Below are 20,733 nucleotides of genomic sequence, written 5' to 3' on the forward strand. Positions count from 1 at the left end.
TTTTTTTTTTTTTTTTTTTTAGGATTTATTTATTTATTTGACAGACAGAGATCACAAGTAGGCAGAGAGAGGAGAAAGCAGGCTCCCCGCTGAACAGAGAGCCCCATGCGGGGCTCGATCTCAGGACCCTGAGATCATGACGTGAGCTTTAACCCACTGAGCCACCCAGGCGCCCCCACAACCGAGTTCTGACCTTCTGGATTATAAGCTGTACGGGGGCAAGGACTGGTCCTGTGTTGTTCACCACTGTATAACACTCATCATCCAGGGCAGTAACTGGTGCATAATAGATGCTCAATAGATACTTGCTGATTTAATTAATTCCATTTTTTATTATCTGTTTTGTTTGTTTTGTTTCATTTCATGTATGGAATTTGGTTGGCCCAAGTAGACTGCAAGCCTGAAAAGCTTAAACCTGGTTCCGTGACAGGTACTTGTGAAATTCTTGTTCATTGATTTAGCTGGCTCTCAGAGCCCAGAGGGAGTAGTTACTTGGGTAAGGCTGAGTGTCTTTGCAGATGTTTTTTCTGGAATTTAATTTGACAATACAAACCAAGATCTATATCCCTTGGTTTGAGAATAGTTCATCTATAAACCCATCCTAAGTAAATTAACCGACACGTCATCAATATTAATAAAATAAAGAGTGGCTGCAATTTACTAGACTGCCAAGCCCTCGTATGTGCCAGACCCTCAGCTGCCAGCCACTTCACATACATTCTTTCCTGGGATCCTCTGAATCACCCCATGAGATAAGTACTTTGAGCCTCAGTTCACAAATGAGACACTGAGGCCAGAGAATTTTATGGACCTTGACTAATCATCACATCCTTGGTAAGTGAGAGAGCCAGAACCTGACCTGGGAATGTGTGACTCCAAAGCCCATGCACTGTATCCTTATTATACCAGTAGAAAACCATGAGCAGGGGTGCCTGGGTGGCTCAGTGGTTTAAGCCTCTGCCTTTGGCTCAGGTCATGATCCCAGGATCCTGGGATTGAGCCCCAAATCCGGCTGTCTGCTCAGTGGGGAGTCTGCTTCCCACCCCCACCTGCCTTTCTGCCTACTTGTGATCTCTCTCTGTCAAATAAATAAATAAAATCTTAAAAAAAAAAAAAAGAAAAGAAAAGAAAATCATGAGCAATATAAATTTCTAGCAAGAGGAAATGAATGAATTATGGCATATCCACAATATAGGATATTATTAGCTATCAGCAATAATGTTTTTGGAAGACCATTCAATGACATGGGAAATACTTTACATAAAAAGTTAGGTGAAAATAAGATTCTGCCATGCATTGAATGGTGACACTAGAAGATATATTATATCTAAATCCTTGGAGTTTATGAGAGTCAGCTTGTTTAGAAAAAAGATCTTGCAGATGTAATTAAGTTAAGGAGATAAGATAAGATCTTGAGATAAGATCACCCTGGATTACCAGGCTGATCCCAAGTCAAATAAGAAACATCCTTATGAGGGATGGGAACGAGAAAAGACACAAGAGTAGAAGACAATGTAAAGATGGAAGCTGGGGCGCCTGCGTGGCTCAGTGGGTTAAAGCCTCTGCCTTCTGCTCAGGCCCTGATCCCAGGGTCCTGGGATCGAGCCTTGCATAGGGCTCCCTGCTGAGCAGGAAACCTGCTTCCTTCTCTCTCTCTCTGTCTTTGCCTGCCTCTCTGCCTACTTGTGATCTCTGTCTGTCAAATAAATAAACAAAATCTTTTTAAAAATAAATAAATAAATAAATAAATAAAAATAAAGATGGAAGCGAAGATTGAAGTGACGTGTCTACAAGTCAAGGAATGTTAGCAACTGTGAGAAAGAAGAAGCAAGAAACAAATTCTTCCCTACAACCTCTCTAGGGGATACAGCCCTGCTGACACCTTGATTTCAGACTTCTGGCCTCCTGAACTGTGAGAAAATAAATTGCTCTTGCTTTAAGCCACCAAGCTTGTGGTAATTTGTTGCATCAGCCCCTAGAAACTAATACAGATTTCTAGCCATATGTTGCCTTAGAAACCTTACTCCCTGTCATGTCAGTCCAGACCTGCTGCTCTCTGATGCCAACCTACATCTCAAGCTGACAAGCATTCCGTAGCTTCTACCCCAGGAAATGGTGTCCTTTTGCTCTCCTGGTCCTGTGTCCCCCGCTGAGTTCTCCAACTGCCCAAGAAGACCAATACAGAGATATAGACATATACCAGTATGTCTGTTATAAAAAAATGGTACTTAACACCACTACTGGGATTCGGTGCCATCAAAGCAGACCAAGTGCCAAGCACTGTCCTAAGCGCAGGGACAGCATGAAGACCCACTGCCATTATGTAGTGCTTTAGAGTTTGCAAATCATATCCATGTGCCTTCTCTATTTGAGCTTCACGCCACCCTAGAAAGTAAGTAAAGCAAAACATTTACACCTGTTTTGTAGGTAAGTAAGCTGGGGCTTCACAGATCATAAGTGCCTTGCTCAAAGTCATGCAGTAGGGCAGAACATAAACCCAGGTTTCCTGCTCATTCTTTCCATGATATTAAGTTCCTTCCTGACCCAGTGTTTGGGGAATTCAGGGAGAAGAAGGTGAATCTTAGAAGAGATAGAATTCAAGCAGAGTTTTGTAAAATGATAGAATCCCAATAGACTGGGGGTTGGCAAATTGTGGTCTACAGGCCACAGCCTCCTATTTTTATAAATAAAGTTTATTAGAACACAGCCTTGCTCACTCATTCACCTATTGTGTGTGGCTGTTTACATAAATTGTATCGCCTGCAAAGTCAAATACAATTTGAGTCTTTACAGAAAAAGCTTGCTGGCCCCTGCCACATAGGGTTCCATGTGTATGGGAGGAGTTGTGGGGGTGGAGATTGCCTACAAGATAAGGAAATCCATAGCTTCTGGTTAAAAGTAATATTCAATACCTTGGAATAACTCTATTTCTGGTCTTGATAATAATAGCAAACACTTAAACGTTGTATCTATTATGTGCCAGGCAGTATTTTAACTGCTTTACACATCGCAACAATTACTATGATTGTCTTCATCATCATCATCATCATCATCCCCCTTTGATAACTGAGGAAGTAGGGCCAGAGAGATCGATTAGCATGCCCAAGTGTGCATAGCTAGGGAGAGGCACAGCCACTGTTCAGAGCCGGGTAGTAGCCACCAGAGACTGTGTGTGGAATCACCTCCACATTGTTCCTCACACCCTTAGGAATCCTGGGAATTCCCTCATTCATTCGACAAGAATGTCCAGAGCCCCGGCTGTGATGTAGGCCGGCGCTGGATGCCGTCTGTTTCTTTCTGCTCAGGCAGTAGCTACCATTTTCCCGACAGACTCCCGCCCCCCAACACACACACCCTGCCACTCACCTGGGAGCAGGAGCACTGTTGGCAGCCTGGTGACTCTCTTTTGATGCACTGGCCTGGGGAGGTTAGGGAAGCTATGACAGAGCAAAAGTAAAGGCTTTTCCAAGACAGAGACAAAGTGCTAAAGCCATGATGCCATGATCAAAGACAGAGTCACCAGCTGAGTAAGGAAGGGAGGGAGGCTGCGGGGCCCTGTCGTGATGCCCAGAGACTAGTCACCTCGGCCACGAGGATGTTTTCCATCCACGGAGGCCGTAGGATTCTCCTGCAAGCCATAGCGTGATAAGCTGGAGAACGAAGTCAAGTCAGCTAGCTCCAGGATGGGACCCTGGCCCAGGCGCACCAATCAGCTTCGCTCAGAGGCCTTAGCATCCTATTGTGGCTTGTTTCTCTTCCCCCTTCAAAGGTGACTGATTGGTACAAGAAAACGAGACACAAAATTTCATACTGATGATATCATCCGGGATTGGGGGGAGGGGAGGGCTGCTCTGTTGGCGTATGTTTAAGAGCAAGCAAGGGGGACATGGGGCAGGTGCCCATTCGCAGCGGTGGATGCACCTGTCTCTGGCTGCCTGCCCTCCAACCCCCCCACCCCCAAGTGGCTGGGAAGTGGGAGTGGGAAGAGAAACCTTCTAGAGTCAGTATCAGCTCCTCTACCCCAACCACTGCTCCCCAGGCAGCAAGCCTGGGAGGGGCACCTTGTGCCTCTCTGTCACACAAACCCCTCCCCTCCTGAGAAGAAGAAGAATGAAGAATTGATCAAGGCTCTCGGCCCTTGCTCACAGCATCAGTCATGGAGTCCTGGGTGTCAGGTTGAAAAGAAAAAAAAAAAAGCGTACACTCTACCCCAAACAAAATGGAATGAGAGAAAACACCCTTGAATATGCCCTCTCAAGATAGCTCCATCATCTGGAGGTGAGCCCAGAAGGCAGGAGAGAACCGTTTCTGAGTTTCCTCTTCATTCCTGGGGGGCTGCAGCCCTCAGGAGAGGGGTCCCCCTCAGCCATCTGCCCATGACCTCCGCAGACAGTCCATAGCACAACGGCTGGTGAGCTCGCCGGCGGGGGACCGGGGGACTCTCAGAGTTCAAAGGGGTGGGCTCTTGAGAAAAAGGCAGAGCACTGGGATCCACTTCAAAGGCACACACAGTCTGGCTTGTGTCTCCGTCCCTATAAGCCTCCGCTTGGCTGGTGCCTCTGCTCTGAGAGGCTGGGCACCATTCGTGGTACTGGCCGCCTGCTCCTGTTCCCTTTATGCCTCAAGCTAAAGCTCCCAGCTGCACGCAGTTCTGGCCAGGATCTCAGGAATGAGCTGGCCCAAAGGCATTCGTCCCAAGTGCCCAGGTCCAAACCAGCAGATGCCGCCATTCACTGAAATCAGCACGTAACTCTGGAGAGCCTCCATAGGCCATGCCCAGGGCCCAGAGGCACCAAGGGCCCTGCCTCTGCGCACTCTGGGCTTAATGGCTAGTTGGGGGACACAGCCCTGAAACAGATAAATACAGAACCGTGAGTGACAGTGACGCTGTGGGCTCTGAAAGAGACAACCCAGGTGCCGAGAGGGACCTGTGCCAGGAGACCTAAGTCAGCTGGGGCTCAGAGGAAGCATCCGGCGTGGTGGTGGGTGGGCTGCTGTGGCTGCGGGAGGGCAGCTGCACAGGCAGGAGGAACCACACCTGCGAAGCACAGGGCTTGGGCCACGGAGGGGCCACCGGTGACCAAGCTGGGCAGAAGGGGAGAGAGTAGGTTGGGAAGAAGACTCAGGCAGGGGCCAGTCCGCTGAGATTTTGCTGGCATTTCCCGAGGGCTCAGCTCTCCAGGCACTGAACAGAGCAGCACCAGCCCTCTCTCAGGGGACTCAAATGTTGTTTACTTACTGTTTCTCTCCCTCCCTCGACTTCATCTTTCTCGTTGCATTTACACCCAGAGCCTGCAGCTCCCCGACCCATCGCCGTCCGTGTCTGTTTCAGTGCCATCATTTCTGCCCTCTCTGAGCTACACTGAGCAAAAGTATATGTCAAGGATAGATACCAGAAGACAAGAGAAGGACACTCCGAAGGGCCCTAACTTGGGACTTCTATCCCTAGGGACCCCATGCTATCCAGTGCTGGAGGCAAAGCTGTTACAGTATGGGAGGTGGATTCCAGCGGGGGCCGGATTCGAGTCCTGACTCTGCTCCCCACTGACCATGTGCGACCTTGAACAAATCACCCCCCCACGCACTCTGGGTATCCGTTGCCTCATCTGTGAAATGAATGGATTGCACTAGGTCAGGGGACCCCTAACGTAGATCCATAGGTAAGCTTTCGGGGGGTCCAAGGATCCCTGGAATGGCATTTAAATGTAGTGGATATGAGTATTATGCATTTTTCTGGGGGAGGGTCCATAGTTGTCATTCCATTCTCAAAGGAGACCAGGCCCCCCAGAATGGTCAGGAGCAGCTGTGCTGGGCGATGTCTGTGTGCTTACCTGTTCCCGCAGTTGTCGGATTGTCAACGCTGAGGTCTTGTCGGAGGAGCACTTACCGTAAAGTTGACAAGACACTGGCTTCTGGGGCTCTCAGAGCCTTGAGAGGCTGGGAGTGTCCCAGGCAGGGAAGGGGCTCAGGGTACAAACAGGAAGTGTTTCTACATTTGCATTTCTGATAACCTGGTTAAGGAGGTCTCTGAGGAAACAGCCCTGCATCTGTGGGATGTCAGCAATTCACCGCGATCCCCGCCCCCGCAACTAACTAAATACTCACTTTTGTCCTTAACTTGGTTTTCAGAATGTTGTGTTCTTTTTATTAAGGAATGCCCCCCCCCGCCCAGTTCTTGGTCTTTGGATGCCACACAACCGCAGTCGGCTCCCGGGTCCTGGTCCTGGATGTGACCAGGAGGGGAGATGACCCAGAGGGGTGGCGGTGGGAATCCCACATCAGGGGCTGCTCTCCCCTTTCTCGGCCTGCTGAGCCATCCGGGTTTCTGCTGCTTTTCCTCGGCTCCCCTTTCCTTTAATGTGATTCCAGGGAGTGGATCGGAAATGACCTGAGCGAGGGGCCCACCTCCCTGGGACAATGGCCCGGTATTTTTGACGTGGGAGTGGCGCCTGCTGTGACTCAACCCCGTAGCAGCCCAGGGACAACACCTCCTTCAGAGTGGCCACTGTGTTTCGCTTCAAGCCGCCCAGCTGCGTTCTGCGTGACCGAATCGGACACCTCTCACTTCCTCTGTGAACGGAACGCGGCTTTTGGATGACGTGCAGGCAAGTCACTTGTGCAAAACAGCACATCTCCACCTTTGCTCTCCCAACCCTCCCCCACCCCCCCGCCCCGACCCAGCTCTAAAGAAGAAGGGAAAAAGGAAACGGAGGGAAAAAGCCATAGCGGGACGGAACGGGGCTTCAAACCGGTGGAGACTTGGAGGAGAGGCACAAGTGCTGCTCTCGGGACTGGAGCGGAACCAGGTGCGCCCCTGAGACCCGTGCAAATCTCAGGCCAGCGCCCCCCGGGCTGGCCGTGTGAGCCAGGCCAGCAGGTCCCCGGACTAACACAGCTCTCCGCTTGCCCAGCATGTAGCACTTGCTCTGCGCCCTGGTTTTTCGTCCTCACAGGGACAGTGACTTCCATGTTCTGTGGGGTGCACCCAGGGAGGCACCCTGGTGGAGGGCCAGCAACCCGGCAGCCTCCTCCTCCCAGAGTGGCGAGAAGCACTGGGGAAGATGGCGCAGCCCCTGGTCCCACCACAGGCCCGAGCTCTTGGAGCCCTTTCCCACCTTGGATGTGTCTCGGGCTGGCGTTTCTCCCACCCCAAATGAAGGGTAGCCAAGGGTGCCAGCCAAGGGCTGGGGGAGTCCCAGCTCCCCAACGTTACAAGACACACAGGGGACAGATGTTTGGGTCTCTGAACCTGCCCATTTCCTTCCTGCCCATGGACTCAGGAGCTAGACTGTGACACATCGATGAACAAATCCTCCAGGAATGATGCTCCCTTGAAGTTCTTGGCTGAGTTAGAAGAAGTAAATAAGTGAAAATATCTACAAGTCATGTGAGGCAGCGTTGGCCTGCATCATGTCAGGCAGCAGGGGAGTTCCTGTGAGGCTGCGCTCGCTCTGCAAAGGCACGGGGCTCTTCTCCATGGGTCTGCCGGCCTGATGACTGGCGGACAGAAGGCCTGGGGTGACAGCTGGATACTTGCAGCCTAAGAACTGGGGCGGGTCACAGATGCTGGCTGGGCCTCACCTTCCTGTTTGGGGGGGGCTCTAACACCCACCTCGGAGAGATGTTTGCAGGATTAAAGGAACACTCCTTAGCCCAGGGCCTGGCTGAGGTGCTCAAGGCGTATTCCTCACCTCCCTCCTCTTTCCTTTCTTTCTGAGCCCCTTCTTCTTCCTCTTCCTCTTCCCCTTCCTCTTCTTCTGTGCTGTCCCCCCCTTGCCCCACCCCGGGGTCCTGACAGCTACCTTTCCCCGCCACGTGCAGCAGCCACAGGGCCTGGGGCTCCCCTTGCTTTTGCATCTAGGTCCCCTGTTTCTTGCCCAGACCTACTACTCTGCCAGGTCTTCTGTCTCTGACCGGCTCCCCAGCCACCACTTCCCACCTGCTCAGCTCTCACGGGCATGACGCTATTTCTCCGACTCAATGGACTCTGTCTGCTTTGTTTACAGCCCGCACCCCCCTCCGCTTGCACTACCATCTCCCCCAGTGTCCTCTCCAGCTGGGCACAGTAAACCTAGCCTGGGGTCACATCCACAACAGGGGCCACTGAAAGTCCCCAACTGAAGGACCCAGCCTCTGCCCACCTGCCCATCACAACACGGAGGCTCTGGGAGTTCTCCTCCTCCCAGGAGAGAACATTCCTCAGAAAGGGTGGCTGATTCCCCACCCCCACCCATGTGACTTCCTTGTAAGGGGGAGGGGCAGGAGCCGGAGGAAGAAGTCACAGCTTTAGGTCTCTTCTTGCTGGCAGGAATCAGATTTCTGTCTTCAGGGCTTTGTGCAAGGCCTGGGATAGAGAGGGGTCATGGTCAGTTTCCATCCTGGGCACCCCCCCCGCCCCCCCCCCCCCCCACACACACACACACGCACGCACACACACCCACCCTCAGCCTCCAGGCTGCCGGGCGACAGTCCAGGCTTCTCGAATGTAGCACTCCATATTATCATCAGCTTGTCTGCATCATAAGCCTTGCGTTTGACATCCTGGAATGCCTTCCGAATCTGTCTGAGTAATACCTTCCTCTGGTTTTGAAGTTTCTGCCAAGGAGGAATGTCGCTGGAATGCAGCCCCTGCTGACACCTGGGCTGCCAGATCCCAGCCAGCCGTGAGGCTGATCGAGCTGGCTCACCCGTCCCCCAGCCGATGACTGAGGCCAGGGGCTCTCTGGTGAACAAGCCACGCTCTCCCAGTGCGCAGGCCTCCAACTCAGGCAGCTCAGGGTAAGGGCACAGTCTGTGGCCAGGAGTGATCACAACCACCACCAAAATGAACAGTCATAGCGGGCTGATGAACACGGGACCCCTACACCAGGTCAGCCCAGCACAGCCCCTACGGGATCGAACTTCATCATCCCGGGCAACCCAGTCAGGCATTAACACCTCCATTTTACGGGTAAGAAAATTGAAGCTCTAAAATTAAGCAACTTGGGGCGCCTGGGTGGCTCAGTGGGTTAAAGCCTCTGCTCAGGTCATGATCCCAGGGTCCTGGGATCAAGCCCCACATCGGCCTCTCTGCTCAGCAGGGAGCCTGCTTCCCCCTCTCTCTCTGCCTGCCTCTCTGTCTACTTGTGATCTCTGTCTTTCAAATAAATAAATAAAATCTTAAACAAAAAATAAAATTAAGCCACTTGCCCAAGATCACACGGTGGCAGGGCCTGTGTGCTGGGCAGCCTGGAGATGGCTCTAACCGTTGTGATCCACTGCCGCATGGAAACGGAGGGAGGCTGATTCTGAGCCCACGCCGAGGTTCCGAACAGCTGCTTTCATCCCTGCCGATGGCGGGAGGGATTCTCCTCCACCAGGGATCCCAGTGGAAAAACAAACAGGAGGCCCCGGGCCCTCCCTTGCCTGCCCCCGCCGCCTCATTCCAGCCCACTTTCCTTCCCTCTCTGTTTTCCAGCCACCGCCCTCCGCTGTCCAGCAGCAAGGAAGAGAGACTTTGGAGTCCCTACAACACCTCATTATCTCTGCCTCATCCGTTGGATCTTCATCCCAGCCCTCTGAGGTTGGGCGTCATTCTTTCCATTTTATAAATGGAGAAACTGAGGCTCCAAGAAAGCCAGTGACTTGCACAAGATCACTTTGTTGGCACAGCTGCGCTTGAGACAAAGCTAACCCTGATCTGGAGCCCGTACTTGGTCCTCTGCCCACGAAGGGAGAGAACTCCGCAGAAGTAGCAGAAACAGCTTTGGGGCCTTGAGAGGGGAGCTGAACTGGTCTGGGAAGGAGGGTATGGCCAGGGAAGGAGAGCGTGCCCTCCTCTGGTCCAGCTCAGCCCCAGACCTCCCCTGCTTGGACCAGCTGATCAGTCCCCCTGACAAAGAGAAAGGGGACACCAGCCCACCCGGCAGACAGGTGTCTCACCAGCCCTCCTAGCAGACCGATGTTTGCAGGGCAAGCCACCTATCGCTAACCTCCTGTGCAAGACACTTAGCACAAGGCACCAGGAAATACCAGAGCAAGAGGCTAGACTTCCGGATGCCACAAGCCCAGGAAGGCTCAGCCTCCAGGGACCTTGGATTGCACTTGGAGCCATCCACCAGGCTCCCCAGCAGGTCACCCTACCACCAGCCAGAGGTTCCCACGGCCAGGGAGGGTTGGGCTCTCTGACCTCCCTTTAGGAAGACGCCTTGCCTGGAGCCACCCAGACGAGAGGCACTGATGCACCTGCTTGCTGCCTCTCCCTGTCAAAACAGAAATGGGCAGGAGCAAGCTTATTGCACAGGACTTGAGAAACTCCAAGGAGGGGCCCATAGCTGTGGAGCCAGGTAGCTCTAGGTTAAAGCCCAGTGCCTCCTCTGGTCTGCCAGGTGACCTGGGGCAAAACTCTAACACCCTGCTGACTTCGGCATTCACAGTTGTAGGAAGGGGTCAACAATGCCTTGTCACTAGTTTAGGGTGAATCAGAACATTGACATAAGCATCCATCCAGATGCCTGAAACATAGTAGCGAGTCTTCCATTAAAGCTTTTGATTTTTAGGGGCGCCTGGGTAGCTCAGTGGGTTAAAGCCTCTGCCTTTGGCTCAGGTCATTATCCCAGGGTCCCGGGATCGAGCCCCCCATCAGGCTCTCTGCTCAGTGGGGAGCCTGCTTCCTCCTCTCTCTCTCTGCCTGCCTCTCTGACTGCTTGTGATCTCTGTTTGTCAAATAAATAAACAAATAAATAAAGCTTTTGATTTTTATTATAATACTAAATGTCTCCAAGATCCATGCAGTTGGAAAGAAGAGTTCCAGAATAATCCCCAAAGATGGGGCAACAAAAGCCACTGATTGAAATGTTCTGTGTGACTAAGGATGGTTATTTAGTCTGGAAGTCAGAGGACGGTGATGTCAGGCGAGGAAAGAGGACAGATCCAGCTTAGGTGCTGCGCCAGAAGGGGAGGGGACCCACGTTCAGCAGACTAAAATTTAATCCCCATCCTCAAGGCATTTACAGAGAACTGAAGCACCAAAACAAAAACAAACGAAAGCAAAAACCCAGCATGTCAAATTTGGCATTTGCGAGACCTAGAGAAACAGGGGAATCCACTTCCGGCTTCAGTGGGGTTGTTCATAACCTGCGGGCTTCCTGGAGGAGGTGCTGTTTGAAGTGACTTTGATGACAAACATGATTTCAGCAGTTGAGGGGGTTGGAGAGAGGGCAGAGAGGCTTGCTGAGAAAAGCCGTGAGACAGAAGAAAGCGGAGTGTGCTTGGGCAATCTCAGGTAACGTGGAAAACATACCCAACTTCGAAGTACTCTTACAGTGACTTCTGTGTGGTTGGACTGATTTTTATTTTTGTACCTCTCTGAATACTCTAAATTCTCTAAAAGGAGCATGGATGACTTTTATATGCCAGAAAGTAATTATTTTTCAAATCAGCATTAAGAGCAAAGTCAGGAAAAGAGAGTTCCTTTGAAGCTGAAGAGAAGGAAAGAATTATGAAAACTCTGGGACAGGTGGCAGTCGAGAAAGGAGCTGGTGTCCAGCTGGAGCCTCAGCCGGAGCACTGATGACATTTGGGGACAGATCACCAGATCACTCCCTGTCCTGTGCTTGGAGCCTCCCGAACTCTACCCACTAGATGTCTCCCCACCCCACCCCTCCACCACTGGAACAACCAAAAATGTCTCCAGAAATTTGCTAAATGTCCCTTAAGGCAAAGAAGGCCCCTGGGTGAGAACCACTTCTTTCAGCCCTGGACTCTGATGTTAGGCAGAGGTCACCCATTCTGCAGCTCCCTACATGCTCAAAGCCTGGACTCCCGTCACCGTGTCTTTGCTCTCCTGACTGCTACCTGTTTACCTCCAATCCCACACCAGTTCAGGAGACAGAAAGCTGTAACCAAGGTCTCAAGTCTTAACACCACCTACCCCACATGACTGTAGGTGAGCTGAATGGCCACCCTGCGCCTCAGTTTACCTATCTGCAAAATGACAGGTAAACTAGATGAGCTCTAAGATTCCATGAGCCTGTCCACGCCAGCAGCTGATTTTGTAAGTGAAGAAAGTGGCGTTTGGAAATGTTTTGCTGAAGATCACACCCCTGACCACGGGCAGAGCCATTACCAAAAACCCAAATCTCCTGCCCCCTTCCCGTGCTCCTCCTTGCGTGTCCTCTGCGAATGCAAGCATTGCTTCCCGGTGCCCCAAAAGAAGAACGCGGAGTGAGTGGGCCACGTCCCTTACGTGAGCCACTGAGTGAGCAAGGCCCCCGAGAGGTTTCCTCTCCTTAAGGAACAGCAGCACCAACAACGTAACTTTCCAAATGAGCTGAAGAAACAGGCAGAAACACAGGCCTCATGGGCTCCTTCAAGACAGTGGAGGATCTGGGGGTGATGAATTGCGAGCTCCCCGATGGGGGCCGCTGCGACAGGGCTGCAAATGCCGCTCCAGGGCGTGTTAATGAAGGCTCCGCATGCACAACACGAGAGGCAATTATTCTGCTCTCCCTGGCACTGGCTCCTCCTGGCAGGAGGGCCGCCGACAGGGTTGGAAGGAATTCAGCAGAAAGTTCAGTGACAAAGCCAGATGGAGAAGGAACAGGACTTGCTGTCTGGACCAGCCATCGCCAACCAGACGGAGCTCCTGTCCATCTGTGTCGCCCTTCTCCGGGAGGACGCGTGGAGGAGGTGGCGTGGGGGTACTCAGCTGGTGGAAGGAAAGAGATCTGGGCGGCTGCTAGCCTGCTCAGAAGCCTCCATCTCTGGTGACCCTACGGCCTCTCGGCTGCCTCCCCCTCCCCCTGCCCCAGCCCGGACACACCAGCCCGAGGCGGGCCCAGCAGCCGCCCTGGGGCCCAGCGTGGCGGGCCAGGCGAGGCGGGTGGCTTTGCAGGTGGGTTCCGTGGCGCTGGCTTCCAGGGGAGAGGCTCGTCGAAGTGCCAGAAAGCGGGGTTTGTCCTCTTCCTCTTCTGCCTGGGACCCGCCTGGCGAGTGGAATTGTCCCAGATCTGGTCCCCGCCCCACCCAGGTGAAGTGGAGTTAAAAATAACATCCAGAGCAGCTGTGAAGGCCAGCTGAGTCACAAGGGCTTAGAGGAAGTGGGTCCCACACATTTCCCAGGGGCATGTTGGGGGGCAGGAGCAGGTCAGAGAGTCTGTGGAGGGACACGAGCCCCGGGCTCTGAGCATCAGCCTCTCCCTGCCCTACCTGCTGGCATTTCCAGGCTCCCGAGGGCTCCTGCTGCTGCCTCAGTGAGTCAGGAAGGCCTGCTGGCTTACCGTGTGTCACTCCTCGCCGTTTGCCATGTGCCTCAGAAGATGGCTGGACCACCTAACACCCCCATCGGGACATCGCTGTCACTGACTCTAGTAGCTGTCACTCGAGTGATCATCCTGCTTGGAGGAGTGGGGCAGAGAGCACAGGCCAGTGGAGAGAAGGTTCTCAGGAAGGAGAGAGGGGAGGCTTCTGGGGGCAGTTTCTCATAATGGGCAGATTAGTGGGGTCGGAAGCTGAATTACCCTGGGGATGAGTGGGCCACAGTCCTGGCAAGAACTTGGGCTAACATCATAGAAACCCACCCCGGCCTCCTATGGCCCTGGAGAGTTCAGGCCTGGGGCTGGGAGCTAACTGGCCAGGCCCCAGCTAACACAGGCGGGATGAGAGGACAGCCACCAGGGCCTGGGGGAGCTCTCGGAGGGATGCCCCTGTCACTGAAGTAACTCCAGATTGTTTAGTGTGTCACAGAGGACGCTCTGCACCTGGAGTCTTCTTCCTGCACACTCCACCCTTCTCCCCGCTACGTGGACGGTGGAGCCCAGCACACTGGGGTTCGCAAGCACGAGAACAACCTGACCGAAAGATCGTCAGAGCTTCCAGCCCCATTCCCTGAGGTTCTGGTTCAGTAAACGGGGCAGGACTCCGGGCTCCACATTTTTATCCGGCATCCTGGGAATTCCCCCAGGCAGGTGGTTTCCAGATGCCACTGTGAGAACCCTGGTTCCATGGCCAAGGGCTCAGACTCTGATGTGGACTCAGACCAGAATCCACATCCCAGCTCTGCAGCTTACAGCTGTAGGACCTCCGAGCCTCAGTTTCCTCTTCCATAAAATGGGCAGATGACAATACCTTCCTTGTGCTGGAAGAATGAAAAGAGATGATTGATGTAAAGGTCCAACAGACTTCCTGGAAGGCAGCAAGCACTTAATCCGTGCTAGGTCTTCTTGCTGGTGGCATCCTGGCTGTTCCCTGCTCCCCACCCCTCCCACACACACAGGTGCCCAAGGTACGAGGACATGTGAGGAGCTCTGACTCAAAGCTGTCCTCTTCTCTAGGGGAAATGATGCAGGGGCTGTGGGGGCGATCTGTTTCCAGTTCGGAGATCTAAGGCTCTTTGCTACCCCTGAGAGAGGATCCCATTTTTCCACCCCAAGGATGAATTAAAACCCTGTGTTTGGTCATTTCCCCATGGTGCAAAGAAATGGAAGACTCTCCCCAAGCATCTCCACCCAGCCCAAATGTTGGGAGAAGTCTCTTTGACAGCTTGATGTCTTTTTTGGCTTTGAAAAGAAAACAGAAGTCAGCTTGTGAATAGTAGCACGACTCTACTTGGAGCCCAAGGGAGCGGGTGTGGGCTGGGCAGAGCCGGGACTCGTGCTGGAAACTCACCAGCGATGAGGATCTCCTCACAGAGGCTGTTGGCCACGGAGCTCTCACCCCACCCTCCACGGCCACCCCGACCCCAGTGGACCCTCCAGGGCCACAGCCCAGGCTCCCCTGGGCTGGGCTCCTCACTGCAGGCTGGGCTCACAGCTGGCTGCTCCTCGTGGCCACACCTGGGGGGCCCATCTCTTCTAGGTTCTTCTTTTCCTCTGAGGCTACTCCCCATCTGATCATGGGAAGCAGGGGCCAGAGGCAGCAGCCTGTGCACACCCCAGGGCACGCTGGCCTTCTCTAGCAGCCAGGCCCCGGGGGTCAGCCTCAGCAGACCGAGGGCCCCAAAGCTGGTGTTTCTAGAGGTAGAGCATTTCTTCAAGGATCAGGGCACCTGGAAAGGCCACTAGACAGGGCGGGGGCCCAAGCAATCAAGGAAGGTGGGTTAGCTCGCACAGGCTGCTCAGAATGACCATGTGGCACTCAGATCCTGCCCAATTTTCTCACGCTTCCCCTGTGGGTCTCCCGTGGAGTCTAAGCTATAAGGCTTCCATGTAGTCGTGGAAAGGGATGACCCCATGGTCTAAAAGCCCCCATCCCATCTGCTGCCTCAGATGGCACCACTGGAGCACGCTGGCTCCCATGGGTTTGGGTCGCACGTAACTCCTTGTGATAACACTGGAAGCACCTACGTTCGGTAGGCACCTAACAGCGGAAAGCTAATGGAGCAGTGAGGCGCGGCTCTCACAACCACCTTCCACACTTCACTATTGCCGAATGTCCTGTTCTTCGCAAAGAACACTTGAAAAACCATGAAAGAGGAGAGCCTCGTGCTTCTGCAGGAAGGAAGAACAGGACTCTGCAACCTGCGCCCGAGTCTGCTAACCTGTGTGGCCACCGGTCAGCCGCGTGTCCCGGGCCTCGGTTGCCCCCTTGTGATAGTAGTTACCCTGGTTCTCTTGTCCTCTAGCTCTTTTTTTTTTTTTTTTTTAAAGATTTTATTTATTTATTTGACAGAGAGAAATCACAAGTAGTCGGAGAGGCAGGCAGAGAGAGAGAGACGGAAGCAGGCTCCCTGCTGAGCAGAGAGCCCGATGCGGGACTCGATCCCAGGACCCTGAGATCATGACCTGAGCCGAAGGCAGCGGCTTAACCCACTGAGCCACCCAGGCGCCCTGTCCTCTAGCTCTTAAAACTGTTTTATGAAAATAAAATGAGGTACTAGCTTTCTCTGGGTTCTGGAACCTTCTCCCCACTTAGAAGGAACTGCAAGGGGCCCCGCACAGGGGTCAGCACTCTGATTCTGCCATCAGCTCCACGGCGTGGGGGCACAGTGGGGTGCCGCGTGTGGAGACCAGCTCGCCAGCTACACAGGGCAAGGGAGCACCGAGGCCTCGCTTGCAAGTCCAGGCTCCTGCCAGGGACTGAGGTCCGGCTCCGCCTGCGGGGCTGGAGGAGAGGCCCCAGGGCAGGCATCTCGAGGCGGTGTGGCGGGGGTGAGGGGCGCCGTGTGGCCGCAGGTCTCCACTCTACCACCAACCGGGGCGGTGGCCTGGGGCACGCCCCTTCCGCCCCCCCCCCCCACCCCCGCCCCGAGCCTCTGTGAGGTGGGGCTCCTCACCACCGTGGCCTGGGGGTCAGGGAAGGCCTTGGACAGGGCTTCGCTCAGAGCCCGCTGTGCTCCTGGGAGAGAAATCCATACGGCTCCTCCAAGGCTTTCCAGGGAAGAGACTTGATTTCTCAGCATTTCCCGGAGCATCCTGAGAAGCTTCCTGGGGAGGGAAGAGCTGGCCTTTGCCCCGAAGGAAGCAAGGGAGTCGTTTCTTCTTTGAAGCAGGACTGCCCTCAAGGTTTTCTTTTCTTGCTCCCTCAAGGTCCAGGGAAGTGGTGAAAAGCAGTTCCCGGGGAGAGTCCAGGGCCCTGTCACCGCTGCTCCCGCAGGCCCTAATGTTCTCCCTGGCCCTGGGCTGACTCATGTCCCCAGAGCAGGACCTGTGCCCTGGGGACAGCTGCCCTTTCAGAGAAAACCCCCTCCAGCTTGGGGAAAGGGGAAATAGAAACTCACTTGACCTTTACCTAGAAACTCCCTGTTGACGCTGTGATGGGTCCCTTAATGCCTCTCCCGCTGCAGGCTCTCTGGGGTCACCTTGCTCACCGCCTTCGTGCCCAGGGCCATGGAAAAACTAAATGGATGGCTCAGTAGCCAGATGGATGGCTGGAGAACGATGACGTCACCCCTGTCCTGAGCCCCTCACACACAGGCCAGGTGAGACGTCAAGAGTCCCCTGACGCCGTTCTCGAGGGCAGGAGACAAGCCGTGCGGGAGCTCCAGAGCAAGGATGTGACATGTGGAGCCCAGCGCTTTGGGGAGGCCAGTGGCCAAGCCACACAGACCTCCGGCCCCAGGGAGTGTGGGGTCTCAGACCCACTGCTGCGGAGGCCACACTTGCCGGGGCAGCAGGGGACTGTCGCAGGCCGGTTCCTGGAGACAGAACCCTCTGAGGGCTAAGCACACCTGGTGGCCCTGCCAGGCCTTCTCGCACTGCACGACGGCCTGGGACGCTTTCACACCTCCTGACTTCCCTCTGTCCCTCCTCGGGTGAGACTTGCATGGAGGCTGGACCACCCTCTGACCCTTTCTTGTTTCCTCTTCTTTCTTTCTCACGTAGGGATATCTCCAAGGCAACCCCTGGCATGTCCACTCCTGCTTCGTCGTCTGCTTCCCAGAGGACCCAGCCTACCCCAGCTTTAGCTGGAAGTGTTCTGTGGGCCAAGGAGTCAGAATGGGCTCAGCGAGGAGGCGGCCTGTGGAAGCCCTTCCTAGCAGAATGCAGAAGGCCCGGGGGCAGGGGGCAGATTCCTGGTTTGGGCTGGGGGAGGCTCAGGCTGGGCTGCGCATGCTCTGAGCAGAGAGACCATGTCTACACCACTCGCTGGACTCTCCTGACCCCAGTGCAGGGCCAGGCTCCTCGTGGTCCCTTACTGAATTTTTATTGAGTAAATGAATGAGCCGACTCCTTCTCCCTCCTCTACAACGGGCTTTGTGCTTACCTATGTTCCAGAAACCACCACATTTTACGTTACAGAAATAGTCGCTCATTGATCTCTGGCCCTGGGCCGTTTACTTCTTGAAGGCAGGGAAGTCTTCCTCTGGAGACCCACAGACCTGGCTTATAGTTGGTGTTCAAAGAAGGAATTAATAGGACTGAAAAAAAAACATGGTGGAGGGAGAAGTCGGTCTTGAGGTATGGCTCAGTTAGCTACCATATCTGAGAGGCAGCTCCTGGTTAAGGATGTGGGCAGGGTTCCTGGGTGCTGGCCAGGACATCTCCGTTTGTGCAGTCTTCAGAGGAAGGTCTGGCCGCATCCTGGCACCACGGCCAGCTCTTTTCTTCCCAGTCAATACTCTGTGGTCTCATGAGGACCTTCTACTGAGGGCCTCATATTTTTCGAAGTCCTGCCACACATGTGATTTTGTGGGAGTGACACAGCTCCATGGCATGGAGAAGTTTGCTTGTATCTCAATGTTATACTTAGAGTTTTAGGCTGTTCTCCCCACCAACACTCTGCAGGTAATGGCACCCAGATTTTGCTCTGAGAAATACCCTTCTCCAGTCAGATTGTCTTGTGGGACTGTCCACTCAAGTGTCCCACCCTTTCCTGCCCAAGGGAGGCATCCTATATGTCCCAGAAATTCCACTTTCCCCTGGTGTCTGATCTCGGAAGACGCTCTTAGCTGAGAAGTAGCTACAGGGATGGGTTACAGGGAGGAACCCTCCCCCAGCCTCACTGGAGGGAAAGTCAGGAGTCTAGAGTTCTCAGCTGGAGACCCCAACCACGGCCGGTTCCCTTGGGCTCTCTGTACTCTGGCGTCCTGGTCATTCCACATTTACTAAGCACCTACCAGGAACACCAAGATGGACAAAACACAGCTCGACCCTCTAGGGATTCTGTAGGGATGTCTCTGATGCCTGTCACACACACCCTGGACCCACCCTGCTTCCAGCCAGGGCTGTGTAAGCACGGAGCCCAGCAAGCCAACAGCATGCCTTCTCACCTTTTCATTCCCTGCCCCAGGGTTCCCTCCCATGCTGCAGGGGCCTGCTGGGTCTACAAGACAGTGCGCAGAAATTCATTCCCCCAAGGCACCCCACCACCAGTGGGGGACAGAGACAGTGGGAAAATGCAGTGGCCTCCCTCCCACAAGGAGACAGTTCTGGCCGGCCTTCTGAAGACTTGCCGGGGCTTCCTGGAAGCTGAGCCCTGATTTCCTACAGAGGCCACCTTGATAACACACCCTTCTGTGGGCTCTTCCTCCTTTCCTGTCTTACTTTCACCATCCTTTTCTCCCAGGATCACCCAATATCGGAGGCATTGACTGCACCCTTCATGTATCCTGGGCCTGGTGTTTTGTTCTGTCCTTTGTCACCAATACGTGATGAGAGAGTAAGTTCGTTCCTTCCTTCTTCCTTCCTTCCTTCCTCTACTCACTCACTCATCACTCCTGACCCTGCACAGGGTGCTTGTCCCCAGACAATGGTCCAGACACCCAACAAGAGCAGCCCTGTTCTGGCTGGATTCTGCTGTCAAGAGACCTTCCGGGAGCTGCATTCAGGAGATGTGACCTCAGCTGCCCGATGCCCCATGCGCACATGGGTAGCGTCTCCATCCCCCATCTGAGCCCTCCTGGACCAGCTGATGTCTCAGCCCCGTGGCTCCTCCTGGCCTCCTGCTCCCACGCGGACTCTCAAGTCAGGGCATTGCTCACCCAGCACCCCGTCAGCCCCTATTCTGCCTGTCCAGTCGGCTCACCGTGGTGGGGGTAGAGGGGGCCAGGCACAACATCCCCCCACCCCACAGCCCCGGCCAGGCTTCCCAGCAGAGCTGAGGGCAAGCAGGAAGTTACCGAGGGCTACAGCCCCCCACCCTGCTTGCATCCCCAAGGGCAAGCTAGGTCAGACTTTCTGCAAGGTCCTGGCCAATGGCATGGGGGGATCCCACTGGCCCAGCACCACCTCCGCCCCCACCCTGCCCTCTTCCCAGGGGTTCAGCCTCCGGGTGTCCATCCAGGAAGTTTGTCCTGCCTCCCCGGGCAACCTGGCCTTGGCCAGGGAACATCCCAGATTGTGATTTCCGTCCAGCTCGGTCCCATGATTGCTGTGCCATGGAAACGCCCCCCTCGGCCCCCTCCAGGCGCCACCTCAAGGCCACTTCCCGAGCACCCTTCCTGCTCCCGGGATCAGAGTCATTCCCACACTGGCCTGGGCTTGGGTCAGCCCCTCTTGCTCCCTCCCTAACTCCTCTGTCCCTCCTACTCTCCGGAAGGGTAGAAGGTCTGTCGCCAGGCCCCACAATTGATTAATAGCCCAGCTTTCACTGATAATTCCACCCCTGAGGGCTGCAGCCCAAAGCTTTGAGTAAACATAGTGATTTTCCTTAAATAAACATCCTCGCACAAAGTGAAGTCGGAGGCCAGGCTGGCTGACCCCGCCACTGCTGGCACCTCTGCGCTCCCCGTCCCCTGCTCTCCCCCTGCGCTCGCACCCATGTGTGGGAACAGACTGGGGACTAATGCACGAGGGGCCCTGGGCCCTCACTCCGCTTTGGCTTTGGCCTTCCGGGCCCTCTCTCCCTGGCTCTCCCCTGCCCAGTGCCACCCCTACCTGCTGTGCGCAGTCTCCAGCTCCTGCTCCCGCTCCCTCCGACCCTTGCAGTAGCTCCAGCCGCACCACTCATCAAAGGCCACAAGTAACCCAGACTGGCCTCCTGCTTAAAGTGCTTGCTCTTCACTGCCCTTCTGTGCTGGCCTCCTGGCTCTCTTGGCCTGGAGAGTCCGAACATTCCTGCTTCTGATCACCGACCCTCCATTTCATCCCCACCTTGTCTCCACACTGTGTCTGGACCTGCTGCCCCGCCTCTACCCTCAGGGCCTCAGCTTTACAGCCTCCTCTCCAATTCCTTGCCCTAAGGCAGACGGGATCTGCATGACCCGGATGTTCCTGAGGACCAGGAACTGCAGCCCACTGAGCTCCTGGCAACAGCCCCAGACAGACTTAGTGACGGGAGGGGCACACGGCTGAGGGGTGGAGTGATTCTGGGCCT

At 54.6% G+C, this 20,733-nt stretch overlaps 1 long non-coding RNA gene across 1 annotated transcript in view; it reads left to right on the top strand.

The window, feature by feature from the left end:
- The window catches only part of LOC132016771 (uncharacterized), a 45,196-nt gene extending 34,454 nt beyond the window's left edge, over positions 1-10,742 (top strand). Inside the window, exons 3-4 of the long non-coding RNA XR_009403980.1 lie at positions 6,370-8,950; positions 9,458-10,742. This is a non-coding gene — a long non-coding RNA (uncharacterized LOC132016771). The remainder of the gene's footprint in view (positions 1-6,369; positions 8,951-9,457) is intronic.
- Positions 10,743-20,733: the final 9,991 nt, after the last annotated feature.

Source organism: Mustela nigripes, chromosome 4 (genome assembly GCF_022355385.1).
Source record: "Mustela nigripes isolate SB6536 chromosome 4, MUSNIG.SB6536, whole genome shotgun sequence".
Taxonomy (NCBI): domain Eukaryota; kingdom Metazoa; phylum Chordata; class Mammalia; order Carnivora; family Mustelidae; genus Mustela; species Mustela nigripes.